This window comes from Scomber japonicus, unplaced genomic scaffold, assembly GCF_027409825.1.
Source record: "Scomber japonicus isolate fScoJap1 unplaced genomic scaffold, fScoJap1.pri scaffold_518, whole genome shotgun sequence".
NCBI classification, from domain to species: domain Eukaryota; kingdom Metazoa; phylum Chordata; class Actinopteri; order Scombriformes; family Scombridae; genus Scomber; species Scomber japonicus.
The window spans coordinates 10,001-17,500 of NW_026518570.1; the positions used below are offsets into that span (position 1 = coordinate 10,001).

The following is a 7,500-nucleotide window of genomic DNA, read 5'->3' on the forward strand; positions in this document are numbered from 1 at the left end:
TTGCAGATTATTATTAAGTGTTCATTGTGATTTTAATAATGATTCAGATTTATGTACATTTATTTATTAAAGTGTTTTTTATGGTTGTGTTCATGTTTCTTTTCCTGTCTGCCTCGACTGATAACTGAGGTGATTAAAATCAAATGAAGTTCAAAATAAAAGTGTTTAAATTTTATGTCAAGTGATTTTTATCCCATTAAAATAAACAGTTTGCTCTTCATGCTTTTATTCTGAAGGCAGCAGCCCACAGGAAGCCAAACTAATTATAACCTTTTTGATGAAGGGAGGATTTACTGTGTTGGTTTAAATAAATTAAATCAAATTAACGTCTAACAAAGTCAACATTAGTTTGTGCTGCGAGTTTAAAATAAAATGAGCTGAACTCACACACACACAAACACACACTCACACACACACAGACACACACAGACACACACACACTCACTCACACACACACACACACACACACACACAGACAAACACTCACACACACACACACACAGCCTGAGAGTGTTTATATGATGTTTAACACACATATAAAAATGTTGTAAAGTTATCACAATTGTTTTGTTACAATTAAGTTTAAGTCTGGTTTTCTGTTTTTTGTTGCGGTCACTTTAAGAAGCACAGGATGTCAATGACAGGAAGTTATGTCATGTATTATGTCATGTGACCAGTAGTCAGAAAGTAAGCAAGCATGGCACAGAAAGCTGTTATTTTATTGTATCTGAGCTAGTCCAGCAACATCTGCTTACATCTCATGCCTTTGGTAGCATCGTGGGTATGTATTGATTGTTTTATTGTTATCTATGATTGCAGATCATTATTTTTGGGATAATGTTACATTCTGTGATGTTTGATGATAGAAATCTACCTTGTTACTATTGCTGATAACTACACGGTTCTTAGGCCATTGGAAGTTCATATGAAAGCAATTACAATAAATAAATGAACAGATAATTGATTGCATGTTAAAATATGATGGCATATATTACATTTGAAGCTAAATATACAATAAATACATAAAACCTGTACCAGTAAAAACAAGGGGATTTAATTCATATTAAAGATGTTGAAGAGCTGTTATATTTACATTGTGTATATCTGTACATGTTAAAAGCAAGCATAATGTTGATTATGCTTTTTTGTATGTTTTAGTTTCACCCTTCCTTGCAACGCCAATAAACCTGTGGACAAGGGAACAACTGTCTTCAGAGTCTTGATGTTAGGAAGGCGTTTATCTGACTGTCAAGTTATATACAGCACATATACCGAGGGCAGCACAGTGAAACCACGGCTTTCTAGCGGGCAGGATAACGTAGTGTAAGCTGGCAGATAATAATAACGACATTGTCACACGCAGCCAGTGGACGACCGTCAGAGCAGTGTCTAAGCAGAAATACACCACCAGACTGTGCCATGTTGGAGGAAGCATCTTCATTAAAGACGCGCTCCCGCGCTTCATGTTCCTCAGTACTGTCAAGTTCATCATCAACTGGGTCCGCTGCAGCCAAGGCAAGAGCGAGAGCAGAAGCAGCAAAAGCACGCCTTTCCTACGCAGAAGAAGAAATTAACCTGAAGCTAGAAAAAGCTAAATTGGAAGCATCTATGGAAATGCTTAACTACAAGAAAGAGACAGCTGCAGCCATTGCTGAAGCGGAAGCACTCGAAGCTGCTGTTGATTTAAACAGTGAGAAACATAGTTGCAAGTTAAATTTGGATTCTACTCCCTTGGAAGCCACACAACGCACTGAACAATACGTTACTGACCAAGCCAAGGTACAAGAGACAGAACTACAGCTATGTGATGATGGTGTCCCAGCAAAAACAGAGCCAAGCCCTAGCTACAACATTTCACCTTCACATCTCAAACCAGAAGCCAAGCTCTTCTTTCCAGACCAAACTCATATTGCTTCTCAACCACCTCATCTTACCTCACTGCAGCCTTGCATATATGAGGATGAATATGTTCATGAGTCGCGTAAAGTAAGTTTCGAGAACGACCATGCTACTCCTGTGCAGCATTATAGAAATGACAATGGTCGTCCTACTCACTTACCCTATCCCATGTCTCCAAACACGAATAATGGCAGCTCAAATATGAATGACTTTGTAAGATATCTTGCTCGACGTGAGCTTGTGGCTACAGGCTTACTCCAGTTTAATGACAAACCTCAGAGCTACAGAGCCTGGAAACGTTCCTTTCAGAACGCAACCAGTGGTTTAAACTTGACTCCTAGTGAGGAGATGGATCTTCTGCTTAAGTGGCTCGGAAAAGAGTCAGCAGAACATGTCGAACAGATAAGATCAATACACATCAACCGTCCAGAAGCAGGATTGGCAATGATATGGGACAGACTTGAACAAACTTATGGCTCAACAGAAGTGATAGAAGATGCCCTGTTCAAACGGATTGAAACCTTTCCAAAAATAACAAACCGAGATTATTCTAAACTAACAAAGTTGAGCGATCTACTAATGGAACTTCAGTCAGCCAAGACTGAAGGAGACTTGCCTGGCCTCTCCTTCCTCGACACAGCAAGAGGTGTCAACCCAATAGTACAGAAGCTCCCATTTCGTCTGCAGGAAAAGTGGGCGTCAGTTGGTGCATCTTACAAACGGCAAAGGCGTGTTTCCTATCCTCCATTCGCCTACTTTGTAGACTTTGTCAGCCAGGAGGCTAGCATTGGGAATGATCCAAGCTTCAACTTCATCTCTCACACAGACATGGCTCCCAGAACCGAGAAGACAGTTTGGAAGCCAAACAAATATCGAGAAGTCTCTGTCCACAAAACTGAGATATATCCCAGAGCCAGTTCTGACAATGGTGAGCCCTCAACAAAATCTGATGACTTCAATAAACTGTGTCCCATTCATAGAAAACCGCACCCTCTACATAAATGTCGTGCATTCCGGGAAAAGCCCATTGAAGATCGCAAGATGTTTTTAAAGGAGAATAATGTGTGCTTCAAATGCTGTTCTTCGTCATCACATATTGCAAGGAACTGTAAAATGAAAGTTCAATGTTCTGAATGTAAAAGTGAAAGACACCACACAATGCTCCACCCCGGTCCCGCACCTTGGACAGGAGAGGCGGACCCTGCTCCAGAGCATGGCGGGGAGGAGGAGGAAACTTCACCTCAATCTCATGTCACCACCAAATGCACAAAAGTCTGTGGCGGAGATCTCACAGACCGATCCTGCTCTAAAATATGTCTGGTAAAAGTATATCCAACTGGCCACAGAGATAAAGCAGTGAGACTGTATGCAATTCTGGATGAGCAGAGCAACAGGTCACTAGTGCGTTCACAGTTCTTTGAAGTGTTCAGTGACCAAAGTCCAAGTGCTCCTTATACATTGAGAACATGTGCTGGCGTGAAGGAATCAGCAGGAAGAAGGGCCAGTGGCTATCAAGTGGAATCTTTGGATGGCACTGTCCGCATCCCATTACCCAGCCTCATAGAATGTAATGACATTCCTAATAATAGAGATGAGATTCCAACCCCTGAGGTGGCTCTTCAGCATGCACACCTAAAGTCAGTGGCGCACCTCATCCCAGACATGGATCCACAAGCCCCAATTATGCTTCTCTTAGGTCGGGACATTATCAGAGTGCATAAAGTCCGTAAACAGGTGAACGGCTCACACAACCTACCCTATGGGCAGAAGCTGGATCTGGGGTGGGTCATTGTAGGCAATGTATGTCTAGGTAGCGTCCACAAACCATCGACAATCTGCACCTTCTACACAAACACCACAGAGCTAGAGCGCCCTACGCTCTTTGATCCATGCCCTAACGTGTTCCGTGTCAAGGAAAAATACAGTGACATCCAGGTCTACAAACACACTCCAACATGTTCTGAAGAGGAATCTACCTGCGACTCTGACCACCTGGGATGTACTGTGTTTAAACGGACCAAAGATGACAACCAAGTGGCTCCTTCGATTCAGGATGCCTCCTTCATGAGAATAATGGATGAAGGACTAGGGAAAGATTCAAACAACAGTTGGGTAGCACCATTACCTTTTAAGTGTCCACGTCGACGGCTCCCCAACAACAGGCCCCAAGCACTGAAGCGTCTCATGTCTCTCAGGCGCAACTTTGAGAGGAAGCCTGAAATGAGAGACCACTTCTTCAGCTTCATGGACAAGATGTTCAAAAACGGCCACGCTGAGTTAGCCCCTCCTCTCAGTGAGGAAGAAGAACGATGGTACTTGCCAACATTCGGTGTGTACCATCCGAAGAAACCAAAGAAAATCCGAGTGGTGTTCGATTCTAGTGCCCAATACAATGGTGTATCGCTCAACGATGTGCTGTTAACTGGGCCTGATCTGAACAACACACTGCTTGGTGTACTGATCCGCTTCAGAAAAGAAGCAATTGCCTTTACGGCTGACATAGAACAGATGTTCTATTGTTTTTTGGTAAGGGAAGAGGACAGGAACTTCCTACGTTTTCTTTGGTTTCAAGACAATGACCTCTCCAAAGACATTGTGGATTATCGCATGAGGGTCCACGTCTTTGGTAATAGCCCCTCACCAGCAGTGGCTATTCATGGTCTACACCAGTCTGTTCAGGTCAGTGAGTTCCATGTCGACCCTGACGTTAAGCACTTTGTAATGCGTGACTTTTATGTAGACGACGGTCTGAAGTCCCTGCCCACAGTCGAAGCTGCTGTCAACTTGCTAAAAAAGACACAGGACGTTCTCTCCAAATCTAACCTGAGGCTGCATAAGATCGCAGCAAACAACAAAGAGGTCATGGAAGCCTTTCCGTCCAGAGATCATGCGAGTGACCTTAAAGACCTGGACTTCGATGCAGACATGCTGCCAATGCAACGCAGTCTTGGACTCAATTGGAACCTCCAAACAGACTGTTTCTTCTTCAGTGTCTTCGATGAGATAAAACCTTACACACGGCGGGGCGTCTTATCGACTATCAATAGCCTCTACGACCCTCTTGGGTTTGTAGCGCCGGTCACAATCCAAGGCAAGGCTATCCTGAGAGAACTCACTGCTGAGGACGGTGACTGGGACGCGCCATTACCTCAAGAAATGGAGGAAGTCTGGGCATCATGGAGAGCTTCTTTGACAGAGCTGTCCAATCTTTCCATCGCCAGACCCTATACTGAAACTTCACCTTCAGCAGCTGTCAGAAGAGAATTGTGTGTCTTTTGTGACGCGTCAATGAAAGCCATTGCCGCAGTGACGTATCTAAAAGTCACTGACGCTGCTGGGAATAATGATGTTGGGTTTGTAATGGGGAAAGCCAAGCTGGCCCCCCGCCCTGAGCTCACAATACCCAGACTAGAACTGTGCGCAGCAGTGCTTGCTGTCGAGTTAACAGACCTAATCTCAGCAGAACTAGACCTTCAGCTCGATGCGGTAACCTACTACTCAGACAGCAAGGTGGTTCTAGGTTACATTTGTAACGAAACCAGGCGCTTCTACGTCTATGTTAGTAACCGGGTACTACGTATCCGAAGATCCTCTCATCCAGACCAGTGGCGCTATGTGCCAACCGACCAGAACCCTGCAGACCATGCTACACGTTCTGTCATCGCAGGCCATTTAAAAGACACCAACTGGCTGAGTGGTCCCAAATTTCTGTCCACGCCAGAGCCAACTACCTCTGAGAGCACCTATGACCTTGTTGATCCAACGTCAGACCCAGACATCCGGCCTCTAGTGTCTGCTTTCAGCACCACAACATTATCTAAGAAGCTTGGTTCCCAACGATTTGCCAAGTTCTCTTCTTGGAGGTCACTAACTCGTGCTATTACGCGCCTCGTACACATAGCTCGTTTTTTCAACACAACCCTGATGAAGAACAGCTCTTGTAAGGGCTGGCATTGCTGCAAAGCAGAATTCACTGTTGAGGAATCCAATCAAGCTTCTGCTATCATCATTCAAGCCGTACAAGAGGAGGTCTATGGCCAAGAGATCAGACACATTCAAAAGCACGAGAAGATTCCTAAAAGTAGTCCTCTCAAGAATCTGGATCCCTTCATTGACACACACGGCCTTCTGAGAGTCGGAGGTCGTCTCCATCATTCCAGCCTTGATCAGGATGAGAAAACTCCTTTGATCATTCCTGGCAAGCATCACATTGCAGCTTTACTCATCAGGCGGCACCACGAGCAGATCCACCATCAAGGTCGTCTCTTTACAGAAGGGGCGGTCCGTTCAGCTGGCTTTTGGATAGTTGGTGGAAAGAGAAAAGTGAGCAGCATCATCCACCAATGCGTAACTTGCAGACGGCTTAGAGCTCCATTAAGCATCCAGAAAATGGCTAGCCTTCCAGCAGATCGTCTTTCGACAGACCCTCCCTTTACAAATGTTGGGTTAGACGTGTTTGGCCCTTGGAGTGTCTCTTCACGTCGTACGAGAGGAGGCCTTTCATACAGTAAACGGTGGGCCGTAATCTTTACATGTATGAGCGTACGAGCCGTTCATATTGAAGTCATAGAATCCCTCGACACATCCAGCTTCATCAACGCGCTAAGGCGTTTTCTTGCTGTGCGTGGGCCGGTCAAACACATTCGTTCAGACCGTGGCACTAACTTCATTGGTGCCTGTAAGGACTTGAAGATACCTTCAAACGTTGACAGCACAACTGTGAAGACTTACCTGTCAGACCAAGGTTGTTCTTGGACATTTAATCCTCCACATGCGTCCCATTTCGGTGGAACATGGGAAAGAATGATTGGTCTTGCAAGGAGAATTCTGGACTCCATGTTCCTCCAGCTGAAAGACAAACTTACCCATGAAGTACTGGTGACCTTCATGGCAGAAGTAGCAGCTATTATCAATGCCAGGCCTCTTGTTCCTGTTTCAACTGACCCTGATGATTCATTTATACTCACACCAGCTGCTCTTCTCACACAAAAGGTGAACATTGTTCCTGCTCCTGCCGGCGAGTTTGGAGCCTCAGACCTCTACAAGCGCCAGTGGCGGCAAGTTCAGCATCTGTCCAACACCTTCTGGGACAGATGGCGGAAGCAATTTCTCCCAACACTGCAGGCACGCAAGAAGTGGCAGTCTATTCATCCAAACATCAAGCCAAGGAGTGTTGTTCTCCTCAAGAACAGCCAAGTACCAAGAAATGAATGGCCTCTTGGGCTGATAACACAGATCTACCCTAGCAAAGATGGGAAGGTGCGCCAGGTCGAGGTTAAGGTCATTAAACCAGGAGGGACTGCACTCTTTCTTAGGCCTGTGACAGAGATAGTGCTTCTTCTCCCCCCAGATGCCTAGGGAGATGAAGTGTCATGGATCTGTTGAGTGACGTGTAATCACGTCAGACGGGGAGTGTTTTGTTACAATTAAGTTTAAGTCTGGTTTTCTGTTTTTTGTTGCGGTCACTTTAAGAAGCACAGGATGTCAATGACAGGAAGTTATGTCATGTATTATGTCATGTGACCAGTAGTCAGAAAGTAAGCAAGCATGGCACAGAAAGCTGTTATTTTATTGTATCTGAGCTAGTCCAGCAACATCTGC

General features: G+C 44.9%; 1 protein-coding gene across 1 annotated transcript in view; it reads right to left on the reverse strand.

Annotated features, from left to right (window-relative positions):
• The window catches only part of LOC128354741 (arrestin red cell), a 20,557-nt gene that overhangs the window by 2,449 nt on the left and 10,608 nt on the right, over positions 1 to 7,500 (reverse strand). The gene's annotated exons all lie outside the window — the stretch shown is intronic.